General features: G+C 41.8%; 1 protein-coding gene across 3 annotated transcripts in view; it reads left to right on the forward strand.

Annotated features, from left to right (window-relative positions):
• RHOBTB1 (Rho related BTB domain containing 1) overlaps positions 1–22,017 on the forward strand; it is a 293,856-nt gene that overhangs the window by 204,058 nt on the left and 67,781 nt on the right. The window lies entirely within an intron of this gene.

Here is a 22,017-nt window from a genome sequence, read left to right on the forward strand (position 1 = left end):
CTATGTTCCCATTTATAAGACAGACCAAACAAATTTTCAATGTGTACACCTTCTTCTTCCAGTACCTGAAGAAAATACAACAAGAATTCCTGTGCGTCTTGCTGTACATTTTGAGAAAACTGTGTACATCCTGAACATACATCTAAAAGTTTTCTAATTTCAGTAGCACTTTCTATTTGAGTTTTATCATTACTCAGCTTTTGAAAAAGGAGACTCCACTCAGAACAGAATCTTTTTCTCTGATTTACTATTATCTGCTCTTGCAAACTTTCCAGATAAAATGCAACATTCAGCACTACATTAGCGTAGCAGTTGACACCAGAGCTATTTTCAAAATGACAACCTACAACCTCTTCAACATTTTCCTTTTTCTTTTTGCTTGCAATTTCTTCACTCCTCTTTTTTTCCTCCTCTCTACATCCTCATTACAGATATTCTCAATTCTCCTTTTTCGAGAAACTACACATTTCTCCAACACAGGATACTGACCTAAATGAGGAGCATAGGTTCTTCTTAATCTATTATACTCCTTTACACAGTTTGTATCAGCACTAACTTTTGAGTCATCAAAGTCTATCATAAATAATCCAGATAATGTTTTCACTCGTGACAAAGCTACATAAGCCATACCTTCTTTGAACACAGATGAACCAATGTTTACAAATGCACAATCTACAGTCAATCCTTGAGACTTGTGAATAGTTACAGCATATGCTAGAGAAAACGGAAACTGTTTCCTTTGTACATATAAGTCTTTCACAAGCATAAAACGAACTGTACAACGACAAATGTCTATAACTTCTTCTATCTCATCAAATTTTATTTTTAAACATTCAATTCCATCTTTTTTCTGATAATTAATAAAACCCACAACTCTTCCCATAGCTCCATTAACTAAACCTTTTTCAACATCCAAATTTCTCCTTAAAAATACTCTACAGTTCATGCAAACCTATACGTTTTTTTCTAATCCAGCAGTTTTGGAAATGTTCTTCTCTAGTGAATCCAATTTATTTTTCAGTTTACCTGTTAATGTGATAGTAATTCTTCCATCCTGAATTTTGTCCACTGCTTCCAATTTCCTGATATCTTCCTTTTCCAATTTCAAAAGCTCCTCATTGAATATTGAGCATTCACGTAGAGTTGGCATTAAGCAGATGACACTTTTCTTTTCTGCAATGTTCTTGTATATCTTCTCTGCAATTATTTCTTCCTTTGGAAATAAATTATGTAGCAACCGACTCTGTAATGCTTTTGTGCCAGCTTCAGTGAGTAGTCCAATTCTGATATCTTTCAGAATACTTCCATATTCTTCATCGTTTGCTTGTCTCATATTAGTAGTAAGTTCCTTGTACTCAAAGAAGGACCAAATATTTGCATTACCGATGCTTCCCAATGACTTCTTTGTATCTTCATGTGTCACAGTATTAAACACTGGTTGTCCTTTAACTGGAGTAAGCTGTAGAAGATCCCCAAAAACTATGACATGTTTTCCACCAAATAACACGTCATAGTCTGTCCTTAGAGTTTGCTGCATTCTTAAATGCACAAAGGCAAGCATTAAGTTTGATACCATGCTAGCCTCATCAATAATGAGAACTTGCATCTTCTTCAATACTCTTGAAACTTCCAAGCATGTTTCTCCAGTTAGCTTGTGGTATTGTATTTTGTTCTCATGCTCCACTGGTAACATTAGCAAACGATGTAAGGTGATTCCTTTTATGTTATATGCTGCTAACCCAGTTGGAGCAGTAACCACACAAGACAAAGTAGAATCCGTTTTTTGCTGTAGGTAGCTTCTGATGACTTTTATTAGGAAACTTTTTCCAGTTCCAGCTTGTCCGCTTACATACATCCTGATTGGATGAAATGATGTGCATGAGCACTCTTTTTTTTCATGTAGTAATCCGTGATCAATTTTGTTTCTGATTTCTTCATAAATTTGTTGCTGCTCTTCATTCAGTTGTCTTTCCAAATTTGGTAAGTCTATAAATTCTTCTTGAGCTTGATTCATAGCCGTTTCCACTTCATTCATGGCTATTGCAGCTTCATTTTCAACGATTGGTTGTCCTAGGGGATCTTGACTGAGTGTTCCTGAACTTTGGCTGTCTTGAGAACTGTCTCTAGCTACTTCAGCTGCAATTGTAGTTTCCTGTTCAATTTCTTCATTTAACATTTCCACATAAGTTGTGAATGTACTGCATTGTATGCTGTCTTTGCAAGCATTAAATGAATCTTCATAGCTTTGAAATTCTCCCAGTAGTTCATCCTCTGTACGCCATGGTTTAAATAGCTGTAAAAGAGCCAAGTAGTAAAATTCCTTTTTGTCAGTAGTGTCACAACTCAGCTTCCTGTGATTTATCAAACTTCCTTTTGTTTGCTTCACCAAACATCCTTCCTCACCAATGACTTTATATTTTCCATTGTTGATGTCTTCTGCAGCTTTCCGTGAATAAATGTAGTTCTGCAGCACTTCATAGAGACACATGTTCTCCAGATGATGACTTCTCTTGGGATAATATGTGTCCAACATGTTTGATTTCAAAATATCTGTACTTTCTGGGTCATTCTCGGCCAAATATTCAATTTCTCCAACAGATTTCAGTACCCGATTTCTCATTGCTGCAAGGCCTAAACTTGCCCAAATTATTCTTCTTGATTTCGAGTAGAGACTTGCAGAAGATAACCTATCTGAACATTCGTAGGATCCAATTTCTCGATGCGATAACATCTTTAAACTGAAACTGTACAGCTTCTTACTGACAGTCTTCTCGTGAGAAATCTCTTCCCACATTTCCTTCAATTCAGTTTTTTCTGATTTAGTAATGTAAGACGTTACATATCGAGCAACAGCAATGGAATTGTCAGCTACATACTGTATATCCATGTTAGCATTCCTCATGGATAAAATGACTGGGTTGTAGTCATTTATATTTTTTGATTCTTCTTTTCTTTTAAGGTTGTAGGTATTCTTAGGTGATTTTCTTGTGATAGTATGTCTCACAGATGACATAAAACTGTTTACTCTTCCATTTGAAAGAACAGGTCTAGGAAATCCAAATCGACATTTAATGTAGTATTTATCTTTGCTCTTGTATTTCCGTCGACAGTATTTTCCACACCGATGAGTTTGGAAACGTAAAACTTGCTCCTTTAGCTTTTTCTCTTCTGTGCTTTTTGGTATAGCACATGTTGCATATTCTTCAATGAAAGATAACACTGCTTCATCAGTATCTGTTCCAAACTTTGGGGCATTCTTGATCCACAACAGCATATGAATATGAGGAGCACCTCTTGCCTGGTACTCTTTTCTCCAAAAGAAATCCTCTACTTCTCCAAGAGGTGGATTTTTTTTATTGCAGATGAAGAACATCATAGCCTCAAATCTATGATTGAAATATCTGCAAACATTAACCGGATCCAATGAGCACAGTTCTCCTGCTGTCTTGTATTCGATGTTTTTAATGTTTGAATTTGCCTCTCGTAGAAAATCCAGTAAATCATCCCAAGCGTACTCAGCACAGCTTAGGGTAAGGAACCATTTGGTGTTCCTAAATTTCGTAACATGCATTTTAATTCACCATGGCGTCGGTACCAATATTCATTTGTCCCACGCTGACAAGCCATCAGATTGATGAGTTGTGTTTCCAAATGATCATCTCGGTGCTGCACTTTCTCCATAAAATCCTTAGCAGACACATTTTGTAAATGTACTCCACTTTTTAAAATGTGATTTACTGCATATGATAATGCAGACAAGTCGCTTTCAAATAAAAGATGGAATAAATAAGGAATACTTTGTCGAAATCTTGGATCTTCTGCATATAGTCTTGTAGTCCGATACTCAGAAGCTGGAATCTGTTCTGGACGTTCATCGTATCGTCCTCCTTTTCCTGTAGGAAACAGCTGGGGAAAACATCGAGCTTCCAAGCTCTCCTCCCATACACTCACGGGAGTTCCTTTTGCTTTCCTCATCTGAAACAGATCAATATTGTCTCCCATAACTTCTTTTGAATGAAGAGGATGTATGCTAAAATGTTCATAAATTTCTTCTTCCTTTGATTTGTCCACTTTTTCAATTTGTCCAGTTGGTGTTTCTGTGTCTTCTTGTAAATCTTCTTCTTCTTCTTCTATATAAATTGATTCATACCATTTGTTATTCCTTTTCAAATACAAATTTGCTCTTTGAACTTTCCGTACATCTACCAGCTCCTGCCAAATCTTTTTATTCTTTGTAGGTACACCATTAACCAGAATAACTAATGGTTCAGTTTCCAAAGTATCTGCATCAATAGTTTCCATATTTTTTTTCAAATCCAAGGGCAAATACACCACTCTACCTTTTAAACCTCTCAGTAAATCAGAAGGAGGTAATTTACCAGTTTTGGGCTCCATACGTACTATGGTCTGGAACGGATGAACACATTGAATAAGTATAGACTCATATGTCTTTAATTCAGAAAGTTCGGCAGGAATAACATCCAATTCTAAATTATTATGTACAGCTCTGGTCGGCATTCTATTTTCTTCTAACTTGTTGTAACAGTATTTACAAATACGCTGATCTTCACCCAATTGAAAACAATTTTCAAGAAATATATATGTGGCAAAATCCTTCCACTTATAATTATCTTCATTTTCACTTTTTCTGTAGAGATCAACATTCCTGGTTTGTTTTCTATAATGAGTTCTGCGGCAACAAATACAAGTAATATTTGGTCTTTCATTAGAGATTATTGCAAATTTTGTTATGTGATCATTAAATGTCTTACTTACAGAGGATTCTACATTCTCTTCCACTTCTTCCTCATTTACTGTGTCCTTTTCCGCACTTTCTTGTTCTGGACCAAAGTAACAAAACTGAATTTCATCAATAACCTTCTCTACATCTGATACCGTTCCACGGAACAGAGCCCTATTCAATTCATCTAACTTTATTGCTGGACTTTTAACAAAATACAACCGTCTCACAAACTTTCTCATTTCAGTATGATGAACAGCCAGCATCCTAAAATGATGAAAAACACTTTTACACACTTTTCTAGATAGACAAGCCAGAGAATGACCCTGCAAACCAGTATTCTCTCTCACTCTGCATGGATCTAGACTTTGAAGCACCTTAATCTTCTGTTTTACACTTTTTTTTACTATATTCTCTTAGAAACTCACGAAATTTATCAATAGATTCCTGACGCACAGTGCAAATACTACTACAATTCCAAGTGTACACTGGGGCTTTAGGACGTCTCCCCATAGCCTCATCCGCCATCACTTGTACCTCATCTCTTGGAACCATTTTCTCCTTCTCCATTATACAACCATTTTTCACTTCGTAAGCACGACCTCTGGTGTCAACTGCATGCAGCAAAGTATTACTTTGAAAATAACTCTCTTCATTAAAAAAAGGTTCACTACTTGAACTATGCATCCATTCTCCTAAAAACACTTTGCAAAAGTTTGTTCTTTTCACTTCTCTTTTCCTTTTGGTTTGTGATTTCAGTACATTAACCATTTTATCTAATGTACGCATCCTATTCAAAATTAAAATGAATAGTTTCCTTTTTAATTCTAATGCCTTAGCTGCAATGGCTTCAATTTCTTTTTTTCTCTTATAAAATGTAGCCTTTTGCTTATATTTCTTCACATCCTTTATCAAATTGGACATAACTCTTCTCTGAAACATTTTTCTACGTATCTCTTTAAACGCTGTTTTTCTGTTTAAATTAATCTTTATGTTTCTGAAGGTATATTTGCATTAACTAAATGCTCAATTTTTTCCTGTTTTTTTCTATTTAAAACATTCTTTCCAGTACAGACATTTTGTACATTTTTCCTTTTTTTGAAGATGTTCTTTAAAAAATCTTTTGTCTGCTTACCAGAAGACTTTCTCTTTTTACAACATGAGCATCTCCAGCTAACTTAGGTCCTCCAGTTGTCTTCAAATATAGATTTTTTTTTGTGGTTTTTCCTTTGTCTGGATTTTGTAGGCATCTTAAATTTTGTTCACTGCTCTTCAGCAATACCTGAAAAAAACAAAAAAAAAATTCCTTTATTTTATTTAAATATATTACTACATTTTTTATGATCTTTTCAAATCTTAAAATACTATGTACCCCTTTCCTACAAGTGAAAATCACAATAACACCTTCACAAATTAAATATCTAAAAACTATTCCTGTGTGCACACAGAGTCATGGTTTGAAATTAGGCAGAAAGCGAAATTTCTTTGCCATTTTGAAAGCACACTTACTACTCTTTTTTTTGGCAAGTGATAAGTACTTTTACAATCTGACACATTTTGAAACCACTTTTCATATTCTCAAAAAAGCACATGTCCAAACAGCTTTTTGAGACCAGCAACATGTGTAACCTGGGTGACTGACTACACTCCAGCAAGGGCAACCAGCCTTACTGATGCTGAATGTATTTGCATTACTGACTGCAACCTCAAACCCCACTCGGTTGTGAATACTGTGCATGATTCGACAGGATAAGCAGCTGGCTGTGTGCTAAGAGTCTGCTTCTGCATAAAAAAATAGCTCCCCCTTTCCATCTAATGCAACTGTAAAATTACCAGAGCAATACCAAACAGCTTTCTGAGACCATCAACATGTGTAACCTGGGTGACTGACTACACTCCAGCAAGGGCAACCAGCCTTACTGATGCTGAATGTACTTGCATTACTGACTGCAACCTCAAACCCCACTCGGTTGTGAATACTGTGCATGATTCCACAGGATAAGCAGCTGGCTGTGTGCTAAGAGTCTGCTTCTGCACAAAAAAAATAGCTCCCCCTTTCCTACTAATGCAACTGTAAAATTACCAGAGCAATACGCAATACATCTCTGCCTGTAATTCCTCTTTGCACACAGAGTCATGTTTTCATATTAGTCAGAAAACGAAATTTCTTTGCCATTTTGAAAGCACACTTACTACTCTTTTTTTTGGCAAGTGATAAGTACTTTTACAGTCTGACACATTTTGAAACCACTTTTCATATTCTCAAAAAAGCACATGTCCAAACAGCTTTTTGAGACCAGCAACATGTGTAACCTGGGTGACTGACTACACTCCAGCAAGGGCAACCAGCCTTAGTGATGCTGAATGTATTTGCATTACCGACTGCAACCTCAAACCCCACTCGGTTGTGAATACTGTGCATGATTCGACAGGATAAGCAACTGGCTGTGTGCTAAGAGTCTGCTTCTGCATAAAAAAATAGCTCCCCCTTTCCATCTAATGCAACTGTAAAATTACCAGAGCAATACCAAACAGCTTTCTGAGACCAGCAACATGTGTAACCTGGGTGACTGACTACACTCCAGCAAGGGCAACCAGCCTTAGTGATGCTGAATGTATTTCCATTACTGACTGGAACCTCAAACCCTAAAAGTATTCCTTATTTGTACCAGTACACCTTAATTTATGGTGAAAACATAGTCCATATTATTTTACATGTTCCTCACATTTAAATTTCTCCCAAAACACAAAATGATAAACACAACTTCAACAAAAGGAATTCCAATGCTATTATTCATTTCTTAATTTACCATATACATCCCCTCTCAAACTCTTAACTCACCTTTAAAATTAGTTAGTTGTGAAAGAAATGTGGCACTCAAACAGCAGATTATCAGAGCCAGGATCTCTGTTCTGTACACCTCTCTCCTCTCAGCAGAACCAGATAATGGCAATGTTTCCCTCTCTTTTTCCACACATATACATGTTAGTTTCAAATCTCAGTGCTTCCCCCTTTTTTTCAAATGTAATCACACATTTCTATTGGTTGAAAACCAACCCTTTTCAAAAAGTACCCTTCCCCCAACTTGACTTCTGCCTAGTACCCTTCCCCCAACTTGACTTCTGCCTGCTACCATAGCAACAGCTCATGGAACACTGCTGTGTGGTGTCAGGTCAGAAGTTCAGCAGACAATGTTTCATTTTCAAAGTGCAAGAGTGCTTGACTTTTCAAACCTAACAGCAAATCCATAGTACTGTTCTTTGGTAACACATTTTTCTTTACCAATACAAATCATGCTTCTATAAATTGACACACACAGCCTAGTTTTTAGTGTAGAATGGTATGAAACAGCCAATCATTTCTTTTTATTTAAAAAAAATATGTATGCCTCCATTTCCAAACTGTCTTTCATTTCTTTTTACCGTTCTACTGAATTACACCTCCTGAGTGCATCCAGATCTCCTTGGAAGATGTTCACAGTGTGGATTGTAGGGCACAGCTATGTCTTCTGGAGTGAAAAGTATGCAGAGAAAACAGGTATGGTGAGAGACCTTGCTTTGCCAAATGTAGACATTAAATGGATTGGTCAGAGAGGGTTAAAGTGGCACCAATTGATGCCATTGGTGAAATCCTTCATGCAAATCCAACACCCTGACCTCATAATAGTGCACTGTGGTGGCAATGACCTAGGCACTTTGACTGGGGTAGGTCTGGAAATGCTTATGAAGGAGACCTTTGCACAACTGTTTTCACTTTTCCCTAAAACTGCCTTTGTGTTTTCTAACATATGCCAAAGGCAAAAATGGAACTGGTCCAATCATTTTTGTCCACAGATTGACAAAGCAAGAAAGCACGTCAACAAATCTGTTTCTGCTTTCCTCCGTGACTATGGTATGGGTTCCATTTACCACAACAACTTGCGTTACGACATGCAAGACATTTATAGAGGAGATGGTGTACACTTCACTGATGAAGGGAACAGAGTCTTCCTCTTGAACCTTAGACTCTGCATCGGTACTTACTTGTAGGTACCACTAAAAAATCACTTAATAAACACAACGGCTCTTCTTAGAGCCCCCTAATATCTAAACACTTAAATCTGCATTTAATTTCATTTTTTTTTATTTTTTTTTACCGTACGCGTACGGTGAGCTTACCGTACGCGTACCCCGCGATTTTTTTTAAAATTAATAAATGTTTTTTTTTATACTTTTCTGTCCTTCTTTGACCCCCTTTCAAATGTTAGGGGGTCTGTAACTCTCTTCCTTGCCCCCTTTTCAAGTTATCACCCTTTATTTTCTCAGTGAAACACACAAAATGGCAGCCGCCGCTTCCTGGTTTCGACCGATTCGAATGTTTACTAAGATCTAACAGCCAATCAGAATCGCGCTCGCGCACGTCACCGTACGCGTACGGTAAGCTTACGGTAAGCGCACGGAGCGCGCTTACAGATATATATATTGATTTAAATGCTATTTTCTCAGGACCTACTGAACAGATTTACACCAGACCTACAAAAGGCACATCCTTGACCTGAGGACTACCTCTCTGCCAAATTTCAAGTAATTCTGTTCAGCCGTTCGGGCTGTAGCTGTGTCTAAAGGTCCTATGGAAAAATGCATGGGGAAAACGCATTTTGGGACCCCCCTTTTTTCTCAGCCCCCGCTTGACGAATCCCCCCGAGACTTTCAGGGTAGGAGCGGAGCGTAGCGCCCCATTAGTTTTGAAAATTTCGCGAGGATTCGTCGACCGGCGCCAAAGTTATTCAAAATAGAATATTGCGGTTTTCCTATGGAAACAGGGTCCTAACTATAACTACCTACTGGCGACCGCCAGTAGGTAATATATATATATATATATATATATATATATATATATATATATATATGATCAAGGCCGCTTGTTTGGCTGAAACGCGTTATGGCAGACTGGCAAATAAATCATATTTGCACTTACTTGGGTCCGCGCCCATTTTTCCTGAGTTGGAGTGATAGCGAGGTGTGTGTATATATATATATATTCACTGAAAAAACCATAGGTTTCACACATGTTATAGTTAGCGGAAATTTTACTGATAAAAAACCAATGAAATTCCCCCGTTATAGTTAGTGCAGGCAACTATAACTCAAGCGACCGCAATCTTCTGCTGATGCTAATACTGTATTTAGACACTTATTTGCCCATGTCTTCTTCCATACATTTTTAGCTATACATATATTACAAATATTTTTTTTTCATAAAGACACATATGTCATCAGCAGAAGATTGCGGTCGCTTGAGTTATAGTTGCCTGCACTAACTATAACGGGGGAATTTCATTGGTTTTTTATCAGTAAAATTTCCGCTAACTATAACATGTGTGAAACCTATGGTTTTTTCAGTGAATTTGCAAGGTTTTTTAAATGCTAATTCCTAACTATAACGTGTGTGAAACCTATGGTTTTTTCAGTGAATTTGTACGGTTTTTTAAATGCTAAGTTACTTTACGCCATTCGTGGCGTGCGCGCCCACTTAACGCAGTTCGTTCCGTGCGCGCACAGTGAGCACGCGGTGCGCTTCGCGCACCGCGCGCCCACTTTACGCAGTTAGTGCCGTGCACGCACGGTGGGCACGCGGTGCGATGACAAAGCAAGAAAGCACGTCAACAAATCTGTTTCTGCTTTCCTCCGTGACTATGGTATGGGTGCCATTTACCACAACAACTTGCGTTATGACATGCAAGACATTTATAGAGGAGATGGTGTGCACTTCAATGATGAAGGGAACAGAGTCTTCCTCTTGAACCTTAGACTCTGCATCGGTACTTACTTGTAGGTACCACTAAAAAATCATTTCATAAACACAATGGCTCTTTTTAGAGCCCCCTAATATCTAAACACTTAAATCTGATTTTCATTTTTTTTTTTGCTTTTTTTCCTACCGTACGCTTACCGTAAGCTTACCGTACGCGTACCCCGTGATTTTTTTTAAAATCAATAAATGTTTTCTTTGTACTTTTCTGTCCTTCTTTGACCCCCTTACAAATGTTAGGGGGTCTGTAACTCTCCTCATTGCCCCCTTTCCTTGTTTTCACTCTTTTTTTTCAGAGTGAAATACACAAAATGGCGGCCGCCGCTTCCTGGTTTCGGCCGATTCGAATGTTTACTAAGATCTAAGAGCCAATCAGAATCGCGCTCGCGCACGCCACCGTACGCTTACCGTAAGCGTACGGTAAGCGTACCGTAAGCGGGCTCAGATATATATATTGATTTAAAGGCTATTTTCTCAGAATCTACTGAACAGATTTACACCAAACCTACAAAAGGCACTTCCTTGACCTAGGGACTACCTCTCTGCCAAATTTTGAGTAATTCTGTTCAGCCGTTCGGGCTGTAGCTCGTTCTAAAGGTCCTATGGAAAAATGCATGGGAAAAACGCGTTTTGGGACCCCCCTTTTATCTCAGCCCCCGCTTGACGGATCCCCCCGAGACTTTCAGGGTAGGAGCGGAGCGTAGCGCCCCACCTATTTTGAGAAATTCGCGAGGATTCGTCGACCGGCGCCAAAGTTATTCAAAATAGAATGTTGAGGTTTTCCTATGGAAACGTGGTCCTAACTATAACTACCTACTGGCGACCGCCAGTAGGTAATATATATATATATATATATATATATATATATATATTATGATTATCTACTGGCGGTGCGCTTACCGTACGCGTACGGTGCCGTGCGCGAGCTCAATTCTGATTGGTGGTTACATGACTGTAAACATTCGAATCGGTCGAAATCAGGAAGTGTCGGCCGCCATTTTCTGTCTCTCGCACTGAAAAACAAAGGTGGGGAACGTGAAACGGGGGCAACGAAGAGAGTTGCAGACCCCCTAGTGTTTGTCAGGGGGTCCAAGAAGGACCCAAAAGTACGAAAAATAAATTTAATAATTTTTAAAAAAAATCGCGGGGTACGCGTACGGTAAGCTTACCGTACGCGCACGGCAAAAAAAATTAAAAAAAAAAAATAAAGAAGTAACAATCACATTTATTAAATAAATTAAAGGACCCACAAGGGAGAAAAAAACAAATGTTACTGCGTAAAAAAAGGCGAGGCGCGCACGGCATGGACTGCGCAACGTGGGCGCTCAGGGCGCGAAGCGCACCGCACGCCCTCAGTGCGCGCACGGTGCGCGAAGCACACCGTGCGCGCAGGGTGTGCGCATAGTAAAAAACCAGAAAAAAAAATACAAAATAAATACATAACTTAGCATTTAAAAAAACGTACAAATTCACTGAAAAAACTATAGGTTTCACACACGTTATAGTTAAGAATTATCATTTACAAAACCTTGCAAATTCACTTAAAAAACCATAGGTTTCACACATGTTATAGTTAGCTGTACATTTCACTCGTAAAAAACCAATGAAATTCCACGTTATAGTTAGATCAGGTAACTATAACTTGCGCGACCGCAATCCACAATGTGTAATTTCAGATGTCATCATTGATGTCATGAGTGATGTCACTGACCATGTCATGAGTGATGTACTATGTGACGTCATCAGCAGTTTATTGTGGGCGCGCAAGTTATAGTTACCTGATCTAACTATAACGTGGAATTTCATTGGTTTTTTACGAGTGAAATGTACAGCTAACTATAACATGTGTGAAACCTATGGTTTTTTAAGTGAATATATATATATATATATATATATATATATATAATCTACTGGCGGTTGCCAGTAGATAGTTATAGTTAGGACCGTGTTTCCACAGGAAATCCGCAACATTCTATTTGGAATAACTTTGGTGCCGGTTGACGAATCCTCGCAAAATTTTCAAAATAAGTGGGGCGCTCCGCTCCGCTCCTACCCTGAAAATCTCGGGGGGATTCGTCAAGCGGGGGCTGAGAAAAAAGGGGGGTCCCAAAACGTGTTTTCCCCATGCAATTTTCCATAGGGACCTTTAGTCCAAGGTACAACGGCTGAACAGAATTACTTGAAATTTGGCAGAGAGGTAGTCCTCAGCTCAGGGAAGTGCCTTTTGCAGGTCTCGTGTCAATCTGTTCAGTAGTTCCTGAGAAAATCAAAAGTAAAATCATATATATATGTGGGCGGAGCCTAATCACACATCTCATCCTGAGATCTGATTGGCTGTCAGCACTTCATCCAAGAAGTGTTGGCAGCCATCTTGGGACCAATATACATGATAGCACCTCATTAAAAAGCATTGCAGTTAATAGAAGGTTTTAAGACTTTAGTTACATTATAAATCATTTGTTGATGGTACCATACTCATTTTAGGAATTGTGGTATGTTCTAAGGTGATTTCACCATGTGAAAAAGCCTTCTGCTGGGATATCATGATTGAGAGAAATATTTTCTCATGCTTTTCCCACAGAGGTTTGGAAGGTGATCTATAAGCTAAACTGAGAGCTTATTTTCTGTAAATTCACATTATCTTTCTCAGTCATGTGAGAATGAAGTCTGACATTCTCAGTAAAACATGTACATCCAACAAGGGCAGAGACTGTCAGTTGATTCCTTTGTGTTCTACTGCAGCTTCCCAGAGTGTTCCAAAGAACAACTAGAGCGCTAACAGTCCTACTTATGATAAACCTATGGCACACCTGAAGCCATCTTGATTGGATTAAAGTAGTAACTCTTAAAACATTTAATTTAAAAAGGAACAAAATGAGGGGGTTCATTTTTCCATAACAAGTATGATTAGTGCTGCAGAAAGAAAAACTAGGGCACATTTTGACTTCTGAAATCCTCTTTTATTCCATTAAAAAATTCTGACATGCAGACTGAAACATGCACTTTCAATACCAGCAGCAGTTTTCCCTGGTGAGCAGTAGCTTTACTACAGTGATCTAATGAGCAAAAAGAGTGCTAACATTCTGAATTTATGGCAAATGTGTGACACATCTGAATGCCTTCTTGATGGAATCAAAGTAAAAAGCTGAAAGTATTTCCTACTGAGGAGACTGCAGTAAATGAGTAAATTAGGAAACTTCATAACAAATAAGTCTCCCAAGATGGCCACCAGAGACAAAAGAGCCCAAATGTAGCCCAAATATCACCCAGATGTAGCCCAAGTATAGCCCAATGACAGAATGTCCCAGAGTTTTCTTAAAAACAACTAGAGCGCTTACTGTCTTCATTATGACAAAAGTAAGGCACACCTGAAGCCATCTTGATTGGAATAAACTGGTAACACTTAAAACATTTAATTTAAAAAGGAACACAATGAGGGGGTTCATTTTGACATAGAAATTATGATTAATGCTGAAGAAAGAAAATGAGGGCACATTTTGAGTGACTTCTCAAATCCTCTTCTATTTCATTAAAATATTCTGACATGCAGACTGAAACATGCACTTTTAATACCAGGAGCAGACTTCCATGGTGAACAGTAGTTTTACTACAGTGATCTAATGAGCAACTAGAGTGCTAACTTTCAGAATTTATGGCAAATGTGTGACATATCTGAATACCTTCATGATGGAATCAAAGTAAAAAACTGAAAGCATTTCCTACTGAGGAGACTGCAGTACATGAGGAAATTAGGAAACTTCATAACAAATAAATCTCCCAAGATGGCCACCGGAGACAAAGGAGCCCAAATGTAGCCCAAAATCACGCAGATGTAGCCCAAATATAGCCCAATGACAGAAGTATGCAAAACACTTATTATTTTGTGTTTTTGCAGTGTTCTATAGTGCAGACTTGTCAGGTATTGGAGTGCTTTACATGAGCATTGGTTACATCACACAAGAACAAATTCATTTTGGTTGTAGACATGGGGAGACTAAGTGATTTGACCAGAATCACAGAATGTCAAGCTGAAGCAGAAACTCCAACCTGGTTCCCCAGTTGCAAAGTCTGCAGTTCTGGAAGTAACACCACATCCTCTCCCCTAAGTGCAACATTTAATCAAGTGGTCAACTGGATAAAAAAACATAAAGATAACAAATAATTTAAAAGTGCTTTGTCGCTATTTGAAAACTCAGAAAATATGTCCTTATTTTAGTCTTTTAGAGCACTAACCTTAATTTTGATGCCAATAAGACCCTCTCATATATGTAATTTCTAAAGGAAATGCTCTAGGTATTACAGTTTTGATTACATCAAGATGACGTCAGGCGTTCCACACTTTTGTAATAAATATAGAATGTTAGCAATCTAGTTGTTCATTAGGATACTGTTGAGAGGCAGAGGCCAGGGGCACGGACTCTGAAAATTGAAGGCAGGTAGGAGGGTGCAAAGGCAACAATTTAACCACACTGAGCAGGCAGGAAGGGCCGTGGCAGCACAACAGACTATGGAGGGCAGTGGAAAGGGGGGCAGGGGCAACAAACCAACAATACAGGACTTGCAAGAGAGGCTGTGGCAATGTAATAGACCATTGTGGGCAGAAGGAAGAGGCAATGGTAGTACAACCATACATGCCAACAGACCCGATTCAGCCAGGAAACGTCCAATGTTTTTAAGCTCAAATGGGCTTTATTTGATCTGCCTCCTGTCTACAATCTCCTCTTTTTCAATGTAACTCAAAGGGGAAAATCAATACCCCAGTTTTTTTTCAAAATCTCCCTCTTACCAAGTTCAAAATGTTCGCAAGTATGGTACATTGGATCATGGAAGGAAATGGGGTAGGGACATTGACTTGGATAACAGAGGACAGGAGGGACATGGAGAGGTGCACCAAACTGACCCTGCAGGGCAGGCATCAGGGTTTGCAGCAGCACAATACACCACACAGGGCATGCGGGACGGGAGTGCAGCACAACAATCCATAGAAAGCAAGATGGAGGGGACAGGACCATGCACATGGACAACAGAGAACCGAGGGGCAAGAGGCAATGGTAGCTAGCTGACCATAATGGACAGACAGGAGAGAAAGCTGCAGCATAACAGACCATAAAGGGCAGGAGGGACGGATCAGGGGCATTACAATGGAACAGACAAGCCAGGAGGGAGAGAGTAGGGGTCTGCACATGTAAACAGAGGGCTGGGGGCAAGGGGGCAGGGCAGGAGCAGCAAGATAGCCATGGAGATCAGGCAGGATGGGCACTAGAAGCAAGACACACCATGAAGAGCAACAGTGAGACTGTGATGGCATACACACAGACCATGGAGGGAAGGTGGGAGGGGGTCAGGGGCAGCTAACTGACCACACAGGGAAGGTGGGAGGGGCCATGGCAGCACAGAAGACCATGCATGGCAAGTGGGAGGGTTAGTGGCAGCACAATGGCTATGATGGGCAAGAAGGAGGGTACAGGGGCATGCACAAAGGACGATGGAGGATAGAAGGGAGGGTCAGGACCTGTGCACAGACAAGAAAGTTCAGGGGAAGGGGCCTCACAACAGACCGCACGGGGCAGGCAGGAGGAGCAGTTGCAGCACAACAGACCAGGGAGGGCAGAAGGGTGTGGCAGTACAATGGACCATGTAGGACAGGAGGAAGAGGATAGGGGCATGGCATGTGGACAGGCAGGGTGGAGGTGGCAGGGACAGGTTACAGTCATCTGACAATGCTAGGCAGGTGGGAGGGGAGTGGCAACTCAACAGAACACTCAGAGTAGATAGGAGTGGCAGGTCCATGGAACATGGTGGGCAAAAAGGATGGAGCAGGGGCATGCACAAAGACATCGGAGGGCAGGGGGAAGGAGAATAGGGGCAGCAAGCTAAGCACAGAGTTTAAGCAGGAGGTCAATGATGGGGCATAGAATTGGGCAATGGAGGGCAGGAGGAGGGGACTGGTACATCATACTAAATTGAGGGCAGTGGCAGCACATCAGACCATGCATGGCAGGAGGGAGGAGGCTAGTCCATGGATTCACACAACAGAGGATAGGGAGGAGGGGATGGGGCAGCAAGCTAACTGTTCAGAGAAGGCGGGTATTAGGAACTTTATTGTTTTTAAAACGTGTGTCTGTGCGAACTACTTAAAATATGAACAAGTATGCAGCATAATCTCACTTTTATTCAGGAAGAAGAGGACGTTTGTGACTGTGACTCCGGGCTCACTTGGCAGAAACACCCCCTGACCCTCCACCCCCTATCGCAAAATGTAATGCACGTGAAACGGGTAGGTGAACACAGTGTTATATAGAACATAGTCCTGAGAGCACGATTGAAAATGAAAACTAGATATAGTGTATGGTATAAACTATGCACCAAAAAGTGTGATATACGATGAACCGGGCGTGAAATATAATATGCAATACATTGTGCGCAATGACAGATTCATTGGAGAGCGCGAGATAGCACAGGCACTAGCCCTTGCTATGCGATGTGCGCCTTGAAGTGTAATATGCACAGGGCAGTGTTGTCTAACCTAACTAGTCTCTAAAGTTGTAATATAAAATATGTGCTGGGGAGTGTAACGTTGCATATGCACTGTGACAAAGATATGGATCCCAGATTGTAATATGTATGGCATAGCACTGTGCGTTATAACATAGGCATCGAGGAAGGCACGTTAGATGGGGCAATATAACCCGTGCGAAGACAAGTGTGGCATGACATATTCACGGGGTGGTGTTACAGTGCACATGGGCTAGAGAGTGTCATAGCATATGCACTAGCTGGTGGAATACAACACAGAGGTGTGTGGCACTCGGCAGGCAATGGTGGGTGTAACACAGCATTGGGTTCTGCCAGGAGCGCGATGTGACTCTCAAGTGATGTTCGTCCCCTTTCCAGAGAGTAAAATAAAAAGTATTACACATCCGGCAGTGGATGTGTGTTTTATTAACCGTGAGGGGGGTTTCTTACATAGTTTTGGTCGAATTTTTGTTGAATCCCCTTTGAATGGCTTGGTGTGCATGTGTATTAAATGTGCCCGTCAATAGCTACCCATGTTTGTATAAATAAACGACAAGGGTGTCTACCGGGATTAGGCACGGTAGGGCATCAGACATGTCAGAGCTTCACTAGTGGTGTAAATACATTCCACGTGGATTCATTGTATGCATAGTCGCCTTTTAATGAATTTCACTCAAATCGTCATGGTGATAGGTATGTACGGTTTGTCCAGCATGTCCTAGGTGTGTCTATAAATATATATTTTTTAAAAATAATAAAAAACAGTGGCCGGCCCTGGGGATTGGGGTAAAAAAATATAATTAGGAGACAGGCCCTGGGGGATGGGGTCATCAGGGCCAATAAATTAGAATAAGAAGGGGAACCACACAGCCCCCCTTCTTAAAAAATTAAAATAAATAAAAGACTGGCATTGTGCCGGAGGCCACGCCCCCTCCTTGCAGCACTCTGCAAACGCGCCCCCTGGTGAGTTGTAAGTTGGGGAATTAATTCCTCTTCAATACTGAGGGTCCCTGAGGGCCAACTAGCCCAACAGGCATCTCCAGTATGCACCAGGGAGCTGCGCTGCAAACAGGTGTTCTGAGGCCAAGCCCCTTTTTACACCTCTCTGCAACGCAGCTCTGTGGCGCTTACTGGAGGTACCTAGTGGTCTAGTTTGACCCTAGGGACCCTTAGGATTCAAGGGGACTTAATCTCTCAACTTCGAACAGCCACAGGGCGCGTTTACACAGTGGTGAAGGGAGGGGACGGGGCCTGAGGTGACGTGTGCAAACACGCACTATGGCACGTTTTAAATTGGGGATATAATTTCCCTTCAATACTGAGGGCCCCTGGGGGCTAACTAGCCCACCAAGTGCTTCCAGTAAGTGCCACTGAGCTGCATTGCAGAGAGGTGGTCCAGGCTGTGCCACTTTTTACACCTCTCTACAACGCAGCTCTGTGGCACTTACTGGAGGTACCTAGTGGGCTAGTTGGACCCTAAGGACCCTCAGGATTCAAATGAACTTAATCTCCCAACTAAAAACGGACACAGGGCGTGTTTACACAGTGGTGAAGGGAGGGGACGGGGCCTGAGTTAACGTGTGCAAAAACGCCCTGTGGCCTGTTTTAAGAGGTAGTTTTAATCCCCCTGCACTATTATATACTGGGGGCTTACAGAGGAGGTCATGCTAATCACAGGGGGACCCCAACGCATAATGTTCCCTAGTGTATGTAGGTGTTTTCACTGTATTCCAAGTGTCTTTTAACATAGTACTGGCTCTAGGACTGGTTAGTCAGACTCAGTTACCACCAGTATCCGTCTGAAAAAGTTGAGGGTACAGGATGATTTTGCAACAAGGATTCTTTCTGCTCTTCTTTTTGTTCTTTCTGCACGTTATCCTTCTTCCTGCACTTTTCTTCGTCTTTGAGGACTTCTGTTGCTTCTTTCTGCACTTCTTTTTTTTCTTTCTGTGCATTTTTTCTTCTTTCATCACATGTCCTATCTCTGTAGGCATAGTTAGAAATTAGCATTTAAAAAACCTTTGAAATTCACAGAAAAAACCATAGGTTTCAGGCACGTTATAGTTAGGAATTAGCATTTAAAAAACCTCAGAAATTCACTGAAAAAACCATAGGTTTCAGGGGTGTTATAGTTAGCTGGACTTTTCACTTGTACAAAACCATTGAAATTCCCCCATTATAGTTAGTTCAGCTAACTATAACTCACGCGCCCACAATGCACTGCTGATGACGTCACATATTACATCACTCATGACATGGTCAGTGACATCACTCATGACATCACTGAGTGAAAAGTCCAGCTAACTATAACACCGCTGAAACCTATGGTTTTTTTCAGTGAATATCTGAGGTTTTTTAAATGCTAATTCCTAACTATAACGTGCCTGAAACCTATGGTTTTTTCTGTGAATATATATATATATATATATCAATCAAACGAGAACTCCTGTCTGCCACTCACTCTGGCGGAACCTGCAGGCAAGGACCTCAGATACTCCAAAGAATTTAGAGAGTCCCATGCTGCGTTGGTGGATGCAGTAGTGTAATTTTATTAAGTAGAAAGTCCACAAATTAAATAGGCATAGGTGCCGATTCCGATCCTGGAAAAACCGGGTACGAACCGTCGGTCGGAGCGTTTTCTCCGTCCGACTCGTACCCGGTTGTAAAACTTTACAAACATGCAAGTACGATTCGCACGGAAACACCATTTCCGTACGAGTCGTACAAAACACCGACCGACGAAAATATACAGACAAATGTGATCTGGGAAATCACGGATGTGACGTCGGGACGCGTTCAGGCAGCGTTTCACGAACCGGGAAGTACGAATCGAACCGACAGCAGTCCGGACGGCAAAATTTTTACGGCACCCAAAAAGTGCCGGAAAAGCGAAGTACGCTGCGAAACGACCAGATTAGGGTGCCCGGTACGCGCCGTACCCCCCCCCCCCCAGCCCCCGTGAGTATGCCTCGTACCCCCCCAGCCCCTGTATGTACGCGCCGTACCCCCCCGGCCCCCGTATGTACGCGCCGACCCCCCCATGTATGTACACCCGTGTACGTACGCGCCGTACCCCCACCCGTGTATGTACACCCGTGTACGTACGCGTCGTACCCCCACCCGTTTATGTACACCCATGTACGTACGAGTCGTACCCCCACGTACATACACGGGTGGGGGTACGACTCGTACGTACACGGGTGTACATACACGGGTGGGGGTACGGTGCGTACATACGGGGGCTGGGGGGTGGTTCGGCACGTACATACGGGGGCTGGGGGGGTGGTCGGCGCGTATGTATGCACATGTCTTCATGGTTGCAATGGGAGTTCGGTGCGGACGGTGTTTTTTCCATACGGTTGTAACCGGGAAGTACGAATCGAACCGACAGCAGTCCGGACGGCAACATTTTTACGGCACCCAAAAAGTGCCGGAAAAGCGAAGTACGCTGCGAAACGACCAGATTAGGGTGCCCGGTACGCGCCGTACCCCCCCCCCCAGCCCCCGTGAGTATGCCTCGTACCCCCCCAGCCCCTGTATGTATGCGCCGTACCCCCCTCCCCCCGGCCCCCGTATGTACGCGCCGACCCCCCCATGTATGTACACCCGTGTACGTACGCGCCGTACCCCCACCCGTGTATGTACACCCGTGTACGTACGCGTCGTACCCCCACCCGTGTATGTACACCCATGTACGTACGAGTCGTACCCCCACGTACATACACGGGTGGGGGTACGACTCGTACGTACACGGGTGTACATACACGGGTGGGGGTACGGTGCGTACATACGGGGGCTGGGGGGTGGTTCGGCACGTACATACGGGGGCTGGGGGGGTGTTCGGCGCGTATGTATGCACATGTCTCCATGGTTGCAATGGGAGTTCGGTGCGGACGGTCTTTTTTCCATACGGTTGTAACATCGGACGCACGGGATGGATCGTACTTGCGTGGTCGTACTTCACTTTTCACATTTGTACGGTAAATCGTCCGGGGACGTGTCGGACACATTTTCCGACCCGAGGACGTGTGGGGAATTATTCCCAATGCGATTCGTATGGACTTTTTCCCATGCGAATCGTACTTGGCAGTTTGTACGGCACTTGTACGATTCGTACGGTAAAAAGACCGGATACGAGTTGTACGGGGACATTTTTTCCAGGATCGGAATCGGCACCATAATGTCTGCCATGACGCGTTTCACTCCTCACCGGGAGCTTGATCACATAATGCGTATCCTCAAAGGGAACTCATTAAAAAACAAGATAGCGGTAAGTGTTAGTCCCTTCAGCCCTCATTGGGCCGTGAAGCGCAGGTAATGCCCATATTTAAAACAGTCTCCCCACATGTAGCGTCAACATAATTTCGCATTTGTCGAAATTACCTGCGCTTCACGGCCCAATGAGGGTAGAAGGGACTAGCACTTATCGCATCCCATCTGGGCAAGAGGCTGGCAGCAAGACACTACAAATCCCAGCAGGCATTGGGAAAACGAACTAAAGATCCCATTGGAGAGAGAATCTTTAAATAAAGTGGCAGCTGCCATACTAATTACTGGAGTCAGCCTATGATTAAGGAATCGTCTGGAACGCGTCAGGCTCATTCAGAGGTTGGAGTGCTGGCGGTGCCAAGAAAAAGATTGCAGTCTCAAGTTTTGAGCACTCATATGATAATATATATATATATTCACTTAAAAAACCATAGGTTTCACACATGTTATAGTTAGGTGGATATTTCACTCGTAAAAAAACAATGAAATTCCCCCGTTATAGTTAGTTCAGATAACTATAACTCGCGCGCCCGCAATCCACTGCTGATGACGTCACATATTACATCACTCATGACATGGTCAGTGGCATCACTCATGACATCACTGATGACATCATCCTTGTGATAGAGTGGCGGCCGCGCGAGTTATAGTTATCTGAACTAACTATAACGGGGGAATTTCATTGGTTTTTTACGAGTGA

The sequence above is a fragment of the Triturus cristatus genome, chromosome 1_2, assembly GCF_964204655.1.
Source record: "Triturus cristatus chromosome 1_2, aTriCri1.1, whole genome shotgun sequence".
In the NCBI taxonomy this organism is placed as follows: domain Eukaryota; kingdom Metazoa; phylum Chordata; class Amphibia; order Caudata; family Salamandridae; genus Triturus; species Triturus cristatus.